This window comes from Pantherophis guttatus, chromosome 8 (genome assembly GCF_059756535.1).
Source record: "Pantherophis guttatus breed Tessera chromosome 8, ASM5975653v1, whole genome shotgun sequence".
NCBI classification, from domain to species: Eukaryota; Metazoa; Chordata; class Lepidosauria; order Squamata; family Colubridae; genus Pantherophis; species Pantherophis guttatus.
The window spans coordinates 3,851,918-3,865,383 of NC_142070.1; positions in this window are offsets into that span (position 1 = coordinate 3,851,918).

The window sequence follows — 13,466 nt, forward strand, 5'->3', positions numbered from 1 at the left end:
TCCTCACCAGCAATCATCACCCAGATAAGGCAGAGATTAAAACTGAGATTAATACTAGACCAGTCCTCAAGAGGCTTGGTGTATGTACCCCAATCAAGGAACTACCAACTCAAGCGAACAATAAACAACAGCCTAACGAAGGAACTACCTGGCATAACCTCCCACCAGCACCAACTTGTATATAAACAGAGAGCAAACCCCACTCCTTTCTAGCACTGATGATGTTACCTAGCTGGGTCATGAAACGTCTGCAAGAAAAGCCCCGAGCTCAGAGAGCACCAAGGACTCCTCAATTCAACCCGGAGCTACAAATATTCTCTTCTATGAGAATAGAAGTTCTGAAGTCAGGGCAGGTGGGATTTTTCTGACCCACCTGCTCTTTTGCTCTATCCCTCGGTGAAACTCTCTTTTAACTTCCATCACTCCAGGAGAAGACGGTGTGTGTCTCGCCCAAAGAATGCCACGTTTCTCTGAGAAAAACGACCATTCCCAAGCTTCATTGAGAGGAACCCCTACCTACCTGTTGAGCAGTTTAAAAGTAGTCTTCAATTATAGGATTCCTTTTTTTAAAAGCCTGTCAGAAATTAAGGGACATCATTTGAAATCCTTTCAGAGTGATCTTAGGTTCGGAAGCAACCCTGATCCACCATCCATGGATGGTTGTGACTGGGTCCTTCTGGCACTGTTATATAACTGTGGGGTACGGTGAGGTCCTTTAGACCAGGGGTCTCCAACCTTGGCAACTTTAAGCCTGGAGGACTTCAACTCCCAGAATTCCCCAGCCAGCTGGCTGGGGAATTCTGGGAGTTGAAGTCCTCCAGGCTTAAAGTTGCCAAGGTTGGAGATTCCTGCTCTAGACTAAAGATTGGAGCTAGTGAATTCAGGGAGTATCTTCGTATCCTCCTGGTTGTAGCTCTTTGTCCAATCCAGCTCTGTCCCACATCATGTTCCTGATTTGCCGATGGAAAGATCTTCATTGCAGGCGAAGGTTGTGGATCCAGAATCGGCGTTTCTGCGTTCCACTTACAAGACGAGTTGGTCTTTTTAAGATTCTCTACAGGTAGTCCTCGTCTTAGAGACCGCAGCCGAGCCCAAAATTTCTATCGCTAAGACAGTTGTCAAGCGAGTTTTAACCCCCTCCAACGACTTTTTCTTGCCACAGTGGTTAAGTGGAACGCTGCCGTTGTTAAGTTAGCAACACGGTGGTTAAGTGAATCTGGCTTTCCCCGTTGACGTTGCTCGTCAGGTCGCAAAAGGGGATCATGTGACCCCCACCCCACACCCCAGGACACCGCAACCGTCATAAGTACAAACCAGATGTCAAACATCCGAACGTAAATCACCATGCCATAAGCATGAAAATCGGTCGTTAAGTCCCTTTTTTTCAGTGCCATTGTAAACTTTGAACGGTCACTGAAATAACTCTTGTAAGTCGAGGACTGCCAGTGCTTCGTTCCTGTTTTCAATTTCTTGGGATCCACCAAGAATGGAACGGAGCTATGGAAGGAAGAGAATGGGATGAGCAAGGAGAAAGGATAAAATGAAGTTCTACATAGAATTCAACTACTGAGGTGGGACAAATTTTGGCCTAATTGAGGGCCGGTTGCAGGGGTGAAATCCAGCAGGTTCTGACAGGTTCTGGCGAACTGGTAGCGGAAATTTTGAGTAGTTTGGAGAACCGGCAAACACCACCTCTGGCTGGCCCCAGAGTGGGGTGGGAATGGAGATTTTGCAGTGTTCTTCCCCTGCCATGCCCACCAAGCCACACCACACCCACCAAGCCACACCCACAGAACCGGTATTAAAAAAATTTGGATTTCACCACCGGCCGGTTGATAGATGTTCTCGGAGTCACGATTCCAATATTGCTGACAGATTGAAGAACCAGATGGAAACTAGTCGTCGCGTAGATTTTGATGAGATTTCCCTGGTTGAGTTGGAATGAGAGAAGGTGACTTTCTAGAGCAGGGGTGTCAAACTCAGGGCCCAGGGGCCAGATTTGGCCCAGGTGGCTGCCCTGAAAACAGTGAAGGACCGGCCTGCAGTGCCTCTGCCAGGGAAAACGGAGCTCAGGAGGGCCGCGTACAGCCCTCCCGAGCTCCGTTTTTGCTGGCAGAGGGTTTCAGGAGGCCGTGGCAGCCAAAAACGGAGTTCAGGAGTCAGAGGTAGGCTTCTCATACTGTTACAACCGGTTTGTGAGCGTGCGTCCCCTGCGCATGTGCGCGACGTCACAAAACTTGGCAATTGGTCGCGCGCGCCATCCCCAAATGCATGCGGTGTCAAAAACACAGCGATATAGGACGGGATTGCACCCGGGCGGGGGTGGGCCCACCGCCTAACCACAGGTCGTCACTACCGATTTGCCTGAACCGGCTGAATCCCACCACTGTCGGGAGCCCATTTTCACTGGCGGAGCACTACCTGTGCCCCCAACACGAGTGACGTCGAGCCGGCCATGCTCACCCCAGCCCCCGGAGGTCAAACAACCTTGATGCGGCCCTCAATGAAATCGAGTCTGACATCCCTGTTCTAGAGAAAGCTGGCTTTATCACGTTTTCTCTTATTTCTGTACCGGTAGTCCTCGACGTATGACCACAATGGAGCCTAAAACTTCCATTGCTAAGCGAGGCCGTTGTTAAGGTGAGTTTTGCCCTGTTTTTATGGCCTTTGGCGCCACAGCCGTTCAGCGAATCATTGCAGTCGTTAAGCGAATCTGCCCCCCCCCCTCCCGACTTTCCTTGTCAGAAACCGGCTGGGAAGGAAGGCTGCAAATAATGATCATGCTGGTTGCCAGGCGGCCAAATTTTGATTGCGTGACCTCAGGGATTGCTGCGACGGTCAGAGGCATGAAAAACAGGTTTTTTCAGTACCGTTGTAACTTCGAACGCTCACTAAGCCGATGGTTGTAAGTCGAGGAGTACCTGTAATCACTGCCTTGCATCTGAAGCCAGTTGGATTTGCTAGGACTTAAAAACTGCTACGCTCAGACTTTTAGTGTTATAGGGCAGGAAGGAAGTTTCTCTCCTTTATCCCACAGAAAAATGATTTTTAACCTACAACCCCCCTGCAAAATCGCCGTCTCTTGTTCCCAAGATGTCCTCTCTTCTTCCTTTCATTTCCTTTCCTTTCCTCTCTCCTCTTCTTCCTCTTTTCTTCTCTTCCCTTCTCTCTTCATTCCTCTTCCCTCCTCTCTCCTCTTTTTCCTCTTCTTCTCCCCTCTTCTCTCCTCTCAACTCCTTTCCTCTTCCTCCTCTCTTTTTCCTCTCCTGTCCTCTCTTCTTCCTTTCCTTTCCTCTCCTCTGTTCTCTTTCCTCTCCCTCCTCTCCTCTCTTCTTCCTTTCCTCTGTTCTCTTTCCTCTCCCTCTCCCTCTCCTCTCTTCTTCCTCTTCCCTTCCCTACTCTCTTCATTCCTCTTCCTCCCCTCTTCTTCCTCTCCCCTCTTCTTTCCTCTCCCTCCTCTCCTCTCTTCTTCCTTTTATCTCCACTCTTCTCTTTCCTCTTCCTCACTCCTCTCATCTTCCTCTTCCTCCTTTCTTCTCTTCTTCCTCTCCCTCTTTCCTCACTTTCCTCTTCCTCCTTTTTCCTCTCCTGTCCTCTCTTCTTCCTTTCCTTTCCTCTCCTCTCCCTCTCCCTCCTCTCCTCTTCTTCCTTTCCTGTTCTCTTTCCTCTCCCTCTCCTCTTTTTCCTCTTCCCTTCCCTACTCTCTTCATTCCTCTTCCTCCCCTCTTCTTCCTCTCCCCTCTTCTTTCCTCTCCCTCCTCTCCTGTCTTCTTCCTTTTATCTCCACTCTTCTCTCTTTCCTCTTCCTCACTCCTCTCATCTTCCTCTTCCTCCTTTCTTCTCTTCTTCCTCTCCCTCTTTCCTCACTTCTCTTTCCTCTCCAGGGCCAGATTTAGATGAAAAGAGGCCCTAGGCTATTCCACTTATGAGGCCCTTTCACCTATAGTGAAAGTGTAATTTTAATTTTGCTAACAATTTGAATGTAGGCCCCTCTTGATCTTGAGGCCCTAGGCTGAAGCCTAGTTAGCCTATAGGAAAATCCGGTCCTGTTCCTCTCCCTCCTCTCTTCTTCCTCTCTCCTCTCTTCACATTTCCTTTCTTTCATTTTCTTTTTTCTTTTCTTTGGTTTTTTTTTTCTTTTTTCGTGTTGACTCAAAAGACCCCCGTCAGGTCTTTTCGTAAACTGTGACTTGTCTTACCTGTGGGAAGACATTTATCAAGATTTTTTTTTTTTTTTTAAAAAGGCACTTTTTTTTTTGGTACCTTGCCTGGTAAGGGAAAACAAAGAATATATATATATATATATATGAACCTACCTATCCGAGACCAAGGCAAACCGATGGAATAGATTGCCGGTAAGTGGAAATGAATATAGATGGAAACGCAGAAGAGAAGGATTTACTGATTAATGCTGCTAAAATTCTACAGAAGCAAAGTTACTTAGATGTAAATACTCTCTGTATCTGTTTATGTGATGATTAAAGCAAAAAGACATGTACAAAGAGAGGGTGGAAAAAAAAAATTCTGTGATTAACTATGTTGTGCAATAAGAGCAGAAAAGCTCAGAACAAAAAGTTTCCAATTATAAAAGGACATCTTGCCAAATTCTCAATTTTGAGGTTCATAGTCAATCTGGATTACAAGAAGTTGTCTCCTTTTCTGTTTTAAGTTTTGTCTCAAGGGTTCATAACCTTGTTGGGCTTTGGTAGATTGAATCAGAATAGAGGTGGAAGGGACCTTGGAGGTCTTCTAGTCCAGCCCCCTGCTCAGGCAGGAGACCTATACCCATTTCACACCAGCGGCTGTCCTACTTTCTTCTTCAAAACTTCCACAACTTCTGGTGGCCAGCTGTTCCACTGGCTAACTGTCCTCACTGTTAGGAAGTTTCTCCTTACTCGGTGAAGGTGAATCTGGCTCCCCCCCCCACCCTTGACTTTGCTTGTCAGAAGGTCGCAAAAAGGGATCACATGACCTCAGGACCCTGCAACCGTCATAAACACGAGTCAGTGGCCAAGCATCTGAATTTTGACCATGGGGATGCTACCGTGGTCGTAAGTGCGAAAAGCAGTCATTGACCTTCACTTATTTTTTCAGGGCCGTTGCAACTTCAGTCACTAAGTGAACCAAGGACCACCTGTAGATTGGAAGCAAAATTGCCTTGATGGATGTTCTTTTATATCCTTATTTAAAACCCCTCCATCCGTTTTTCTGCTCTTACTGCGAATTTTTAAGTCAGGCGTCCCGAATCAAAACTGTTAATCCTTTTGCCACATACTCGATACTCGACTGTTGATTTTTATTATTATTTTTTTGGTTTGGAACTATCTTTGAGGAGAGTTCGTTCTTCTCCAAAGCGAAGGAAGAAAAAAAAAAAAAGAGAGAGAATTAAAAACGCTAAAAAAATAAAAAAAAATTCTCTTATCTAGTTTTTTGCATTCCAACCTTGTTTGAGTGACTTTGCCTTTCTGATTAAGTCATGGTCTCTTTGTATAACAAAGACAGCCACTTAACCTCTTCTGTTTTCGATTTTAATTTTCTTTTGACCTCAGAGTGTTCTCTCAGATAATATATTTAAAAATTATCTCACGAAGCCGACACACTTTCTTTCCAACTTTTTCTGTTTCGGAGCTGTCCCAACTTCAGCAGCTTCAATGGCTGCCTCTTCGCTGCCGGAAAAAGGGGCTTCTCCTGGATCAACCAGGGACTTTGCGATGTGCCTGGAATCAGCAGGATGTGTCCTCCACTATCACCATCTCTACAGGACGGTGAGGTCCAAAACGGACCATCCAGTGGCGAAGATATCGATGGCGATCTTGGAGCTTCAAGATCGCCCGCCGTACCATCACGACGCCGGCTCTGCCCCCCATCTAAGACAGCAATTTTTAAACAGTTGCTTAAACCTATCGCCAGGGGGTGGTATAAACTTATTTTTCCTATTGGTTCGCAAATACGAGTGCGCGCGCATCCACACAAGAGCACCAGGGGTGAAATCCAGCAGGTTCTGACAGGTTCCGGAGAACCGGTAGCGGAAATTTTGAGTAGTTCGGAGAACCGGCAAATACCACCTCTAGCTGGTCGCACAGTGGGGTGGGAATGGAGATTTTGCAATATCCTTCCCCCAGGAGTGGGGAGGGAATGGGGATTTTGCAGTATCCTTCCCCTGCCACGTTCACTAAGCCACGCCCACAGAACCAGTAGTAAAAAAAAATTGGATTTCACCACTGATTGGCACGTCCTGTGCATGTGCTTTGCTCGCTCGCACACCTTCCACACATGTGTCCAGCCGCAAAAACGTGGCTAAATAGGATGGCATGCTGCCGGGGCAGGAGGACGGGCCTACTAGTGATTTCCGCTACCAGTTCGGGCGAACTGGTCTGAACCATCTCAATACCATCTCTGCCTATGGCACACAATTTCATCACACGTCTGCATTCTAAAGACGAAAACAGCTATTGCCTTCCAAGGTTGGGGGGTTTTTTTGTTTTATAATTTAAATATAGATCTATATCAATATATATTTACAAAATATAAATATATATTTATGTCTTTTTCTATCGAGGCACCTGGTCTACCCCAGCATGTGGGAGGGAGCATACTGCATCCTCCCACATGCTGGGGTAGATCAGGTACCTCGATAGAAAAACACTTAATCTCTCCCCTGACTCAAGCTTGATGAAGGGAGGAGAACTTGTGGCTCAGAGGTTAATACAACTGCCTAACATTCAGGCAGCCCAAGTTCGAATCCAAGTAAGGGTATGGCTAGCTGATGAGAGCTAAATAGCTTGAAATAGCTTTATCAGCAAAATATAAATTTGATATATATTTATATATACTTACACAAAGCTATATAGAAGTATTGTGTATATATATTTGTAACAGATATAAATATATTCAGTCTATATATACGGATATTATATATGAATTGATCTGTCTTAATCGCCACCTGGCTCTGAAAAGTTTTATTCCAGGAAGGGGAAAAAAATGGAGCGAGACTTCCCTTCCCTTTAAAAAGGTAAAAGAGATGGCAACCTTTATATTCATAAAAATCAGAATACAGATATGGTGAGGTCTAGTCCCACTTTTGGCATGAAAGCCAGCTGGGTGACTGGGCCAGCGGTGAAATCCCCCCCCCCGGTTCTATCCGGCTCGCCGAACTGGTAGCGCCGGTGGCAGGGAGGCTCCGCCTACCCGCCGGGACTTCATTACGTCCCTTTTTTTACCATGTCCGCATGCGCAGAAGAGGCGCGCGCGGTAGCAAAGGTAAGTGGATTTCACCGCTGCTTAGAGCCAATCGCCAGGAGCAGGTGAGTTCTAATCCCGCCATCGCAATGAAAGCCAACGAATGACTTTGGGCCAGTCCTTCTCTCTCAGCCCTAAGGAAGGAAGCAATGGCAAACCACTTCTGAAACACCTTGAATAGAGCCATAGAATAAGAGTTAGTCCAGCTCCCAGCTCAAACAGGAGCTCCCGTACCATTTCAGGCCAACGGTGGTCCAATCCCTTCTGGAAAACCTCCAGTGATGAAGCCCCCACAACTTCTGAAGGGAAGCCATTCCACGGATTAATGGTTCCATCCGGAAATTTCTCCCTTATTTCTAAGTTGGGTCTCTCCTTGATTAGTTTTCATTTTCAAAAACTAAAACATTTCTTTTCAAAAAGAGCCTTGGTGGCACAGCAGACTAAAGTGCTGTTAAATAGCACCAGCTGCCTGCAATTACTGCGAGTTCAAATCTCACCAGGCTCAAGGTTGACTCAGCCTTCCATCCTTTCAAGGTAAGTAAAATGAGGACCCGGCTTGTGGGGGCAATAAGCTGACTTTGTATAAAAAAGAAGTTGGAGTGGCGAGAATGGGTACATCCCAACGACTCTCGGCCTAACTCGAGGTAGTCCTCGACTTACGACAGTTCCTTTAGTGACCGTTTGCGAAGTTACAACGGCACTGGAAAAAGGGACTTATGACCACTCTCCACACTTAACAATCTTTGTGGCATTCCCAGGATCGTGCGGTCAAAATTCAGACCCTTGGCAACTGACTCATACTTGTGACCGTTGCTGTGTCCCTGGGCCAGGTGATCCCCTTTTGCGACCTTCGGATAAGCAAAGTCCACAGGGGGGGGGCAATTCACTTAACAACCGTGGCGATTCGTTGAACAGTTGTGGCGAGAAGGGTCGTTAAAGGGGGCAAAACTCACTCAACAAATGTCTCGCTTAACAACATAAAATTTTGGGCTCAGTTGTGGTCGTAAGCCGAGGACTACCTATCCTTTTTTTATTCTGACCAATGAAGTTGTTTGGACGAGCAACAAAACGTCTCAGATTAACAAGTTTTGGTCCAGTTGCCATGATTCAACCTTTCAGATATTTTCATCCATTGTGTTGTGGCCTCTCGGCCGCCGGCCTCTCCTACAGCCGAATCAGAGGAGGAGGAGGAGGAGGAGGTGTGGGAGTCGGGGTCAGCATCAAGGCAACCTGAGAGCTCCAAGGTGGGGAGGAGGGATTGGAGGTGGCAGAGAGAGAGAGAGAGAGGGAGGGAGGGAGGGAGGGAGGGAGAGAGAGAGACAGAGACAGAGAGAGAGACAGACAGACAGAGACAGAGACAGAGATAGAGATAGAGACGGAGCCTGAGCCGTCCGTCAGCCGTCAGATGGAGAGTCAACAGCCCCCAGGTCTGGAGGTGGCTGATGAGGAGGAGGAGGAACAGCTGGGTCCAGTGCCTGATGCACAGAAGGCAAGAGGAGAGGAGAGCAGTGGAAATCTATGGGCTGGTCCTTGGGACGGAAGAGCCACTGCTGCTAGCAAAGCCCCACCTTAGCTCTGGGGATAAAAGGCAGGGGGTGGTGATGAATCGATGTGGCAGACAACTATTCGTCTCCCTGCCAGACGGACTTGTTAGCCTGCGGTGAGAGAGAAAGTTTTTGCGGGGGCTGCTGGCGCTCCTAATAAAGGAATCATTGCTTCAACTACGGAGGGATTGTCGTGTTTGGGGAGATGAGTCAGAACATATTACTTCTTGTCCTGCCTTCAGGTGCTTTGGAGAATAGGTGGATCCCCCTCTTCTTTGGGCAGCCCCTCAAATAATACGGCTATCATGTCACCCCCCCCCCCCAGTCCTCCTTTTCATCAAACTAGACATACCCAGTTCCAGCAACCGTTCTTGATATGTTTTAGCCTCAAATCCCCAGTGGCATACTTTAGAGGGCTAAAGGGCTAAAATTAGGTAGTGGGCTACAGGGAGACCCTCTTCCACTACCCTGCCACACCCGGAGCATCCATTGGGCAATGGATCTTGAAGGGAGCCTCAGCTGAAACCCAGCAATTGGGGAAGCTTTACCTATCGAATGTCCGCCTGCAACAAAGCCTTGGGCAGGGGCAGAGGGGAGGACTGCAGGAAGACCCTCTCCCCAGATCATCAATGAGGCAAGAGAGAGAGAGAGATCTTGGAGGGAGTCTCAGCTATAACTCCAGCAGTTGGAGGAGCTTTACCAGGTGAACATCTGCCTGCTGCAAAGCTTTGTGGGCAGCGTCAGAAAGGGAGGTTCCAAGATCTGCCACCACCCTGCCACCATCAATGGAGCAAGGAGGCAATTTGGATCAATTTGGAGGGAGGCTGAACTCCAGCAATGGGGGAAGCCTTACCTGGTGAACGTCTGCCTGCCGCAAAGCCTTGGGCAGGGCCAGAGGGGGAGACACATCCCCCCCCTTCAGCTGGTCCAAACGGGGGGGGGGGAACCCTGCTTAGGGAGATTTGGAGAGTGGAGTGCAAGGGGCAATTAAAGGACCTGTTCTGTCCCAGCTACGGACCCCCAAAAACGCAACACACACAAAGTCCATTCAAACCTTAGTTTACTAAATAAACCAGTTTTTTACAACAACGGCTGTTAATTAACTGCATTAACAGCCGCCGATAATTCAAAGAATAATAACTGAAAGCTTACTATGGTTGGCAGAATGCCCAGAAGCAATTTGCAGGAAGCTGATAAAACAAGACAAGGTATGTGAACGAAGTTGTTCCCTGCAAATTGCTTCAGTCAGCCTTCCTCCTTAAATAGGCTAGGGGAGTGGCCAATTAGCCCCAAGCTTTACTCTCGAGGAGACCTCCTCCTGAGTAGCCACTCCTGCCTTTTAACAGCTCTGCGCGCTCGTGCATCGAGAAGAGGCTCCTCCTCTTCATCCTCTTCACTTAAGGGAGCTTCTGGAGGTTCTGAAGGCCCTGGCTGAATCTCTGCCTCTGGCACCGCATCTTCTCCAGCCTCCTCACTGTCTGACTTGAGTGCTAGCTGCACAGGCTGCTGGCGCAGCACCACACCAGCCTCCTCGCTGTCTGAATCAGCTCCTAGCTGCACAGGCCGCTGACGGGCCACAACAGGACCCCTTCGGACAGTGATGGCAAACCTTCAACAGGACCCCTTCGGTCAGTAATGGCAAAGTTGGCCTGGAAACATCGCACGCATGCGCGCACTCAAGGCTGCACTCCGGAAAAGCTGAACTTCCGGGTTCTGGCACGCACGCACACCCGACAATCAGCTGGCCGGCACGCATGCGCACACCGGTTTTCAGCACTGCCCCACGTGCAAAGGACAGCTGATCGTCGCGTACACATGCGCACCAAAAACCCAGAAGATAAAACAGGCAAGGCCGCTCGTGCGCGGCCACATGGCTTCACGTGCCACTTTGGGCACGCGTGCCACAGGTTCGCCATCACAGCCATAGGACGTCCCTCTCACAGGTAATGGGACCTCACAGATAATAAATATTTATATATGCAGGACTTTCAGTCGGTTATTCAAACCCAGAGAGCAAGCACAGCATTAATAAGAACAGATGAGTAATAAGACTCTTCACTGCACTTATTCCGGGAACAAGTCACAGACCAATTAAGGCCTTTGCTAAAACAGCAGATTTAATTAATGAGCCTGTCATCCATTTCCACGTTATTTTAGTCATGCCTCTTACTAGAGGCTTTTTTTTTTTTTTTTGAATCTCATTTTTACTGGACAACCTGCTACTTGTAAACTCCTTTTAAACAGAGTGATTTTTTTTTTTACATTCGTAAATTATTGAACTAAAGGTCAACGGCGGTGAGACTTTCCTAGGCGCCAAGATAGCTTTCAGCTAAGTAGATTGTAATTCGAGTTATTTTTTTTTAAAAAAAACTAGGGTGGTATTTACTAAAAGAATTTTGTTAGGCATCCCAATGTAAAACCTGGATTGTAAACGTGGAATGTTTGTTCTGGAGAACACTGGGGGGAAAAAAAGTGATTTATTTGGGTTATTTATTAGCCTGGTCTTCCTCGGTCAGCCTCTCTGCTGATAAAAACAGAAAACAGATTCTGGAGAACCGGTAGCGGAAATTTTGAGTAGTTCAGAGAACTGGCAAATATCACCTCTGGCTGGCCCCAGAGTGGGGTGGGAATGGAGATTTTGCAGTATCCTTCCCGCAGGGGTGGGGAGGGAATGGGGATTTTGCAGTATCCTTCCCCTGGAGTGGAGTGGGAATGGAGATTTTGCAGTATCCTTCCCCCAGGAGTGGGGAGGGAATGGGGATTTTGCAGTATCCATCTCCCAGGAGTGGTGGGAATGGAGATTTTGCAGTATCCTTCCCCCAGGAGTGGGGAGGGAATGGGGATTTTGCAGTATTCTTCCCCCAGGAGTGGGGATTTTGCAGTATCCTTCCCCCAGGGCTGGAGAGGGAATGGGGATTTTGCAGTATCCTTCCCCTGGAGTGGAGTGGGAATGGGGATTTTGCAGTATCCTTCTCCCAGGAGTGGTGGGAATTGAGATTTTGCAGTATCCTTCCCCCAGGAGTGGGGTGGGAATGGGGATTTTGCAGTATTCTTCCCCCAGGGGTGGGGAGGGAATGGGGATTTTGCAGTATCCTTCCTCTGGAGTGGGGTGGGAATGGAGATTTTGCAGGATCCTTCCCCCAGGGGTGGGGAGGGAATGTGGATCTTGCAGTATCCTTCCCCCAGGAGTAGGGATTTTGCAGTATCCTTCCCCCAGGGTGGGGAGGGAATGGGGGTTTTGCAGTATCCTTCCTCTGGAGTGGGGTGGGAATGGAGATTTTGCAGTATCCTTCCGCTAGGAGTGGGGACGGAATGGGGATTTTGCACTATCCTTCCCCCAGGGGTGGGGAGGGAATGGGGATTTTGCAGTATCCTTCCCCTGCCACGCCCACCAAGCATAGAACCAGTAGTAAAAAAATTTGAATACTGCTTCGAACGGTCACTAAGGGAATTGTTGTAAGTTGAGGAGTACCCATATACTAAAGGCAGGGACGTTCTGGTGAAAATATATGTCAACAGCAAGACACATAATTATATTTGTACTGGGTAAAGGTTGGCCTGATGACCAATAATTTAGGATTTTAACTTGCAGGTGATGCCGAAATATTCAAAATGGTAAGAATCCATTGCAATTATAAAGGAACTCTCCAAATTTCTTTGTAACTGTAAGGAAGAATAACGAAAACCCAGTGAATAAAAAATCCTGAAACGACAAAACCGCATGAAAGTTAAGAAGGAAAACAGCCCTGAAGAGATGCACATCACGTGTTCTCAGATCTCTCAACATTTGAACCAATTTTAAGACCTTTGGACACTTTTTAAGAAGGGTGGACTTAGAAATGGGGAAAAAACCCAAAAAATTTGGGGGAAAGAACAGTTTTTTGGGAGGGCTCAATTGTGGTCGTACGTTGAAGACTCCCTGCATTGGAATTTAGCATTATGCAAGCACAAGCATAGAGAACAAAGCCAGACTAGAGTTTTGGACTTTTAAGAGGGCCGATTTCAATAAATTTAGAGAGAGTTTGGGAAGGATTCCATGGATGAGAAGAATCCCGAAGAGCAAAACAAGCCAAGAAGCTTTGGGAAACTTTGAAAGGTGAGATTATAAAAGCCCAGTCTAGCACAACGTAGCTTTAAAACATGGAAAGTGAATGGAGCGTTACGTCTTAGATAAACTCTCGAGTGATTCTGGATCTGCACGATGGCATCGGAAACTTAAATCAGATTTAATCAGAAGTAAATGCCACTGAATTCCAAAGGGGTCTAGGCTAGGATTTCACTTGTTGTTATTTCTATAGCCACAAACTTAACAATACTTAAAAAAGATTAGATCGGATAGCGTGACTATCTTCTGAACAAACACGTCTAGGATTATTAGGCTCTAAACCGATTTAATTCTTGCCCGTGAGGAAAACTAGTTGTACGCCTACCTCCTCGCTAGAATTCCCGTTTGAAAATATTTGATTTTATCAAAAGCTGCAGGGAAGTTGTAGTCCTCGCTTTATAACAGTTCATTTAGCGACTGTTCAAAGTTACGACGGCACTGAAAAAAATTGACTTATGACTGTTTCTCACAGTTATGACCGTTTCTCGCAGTTTCTCACAGTTATGACCGTTGCAGCATCCCCACGATCACATGATTGTACATTTGGACGTTTGGCAACTGGTTCATATTTATGACGG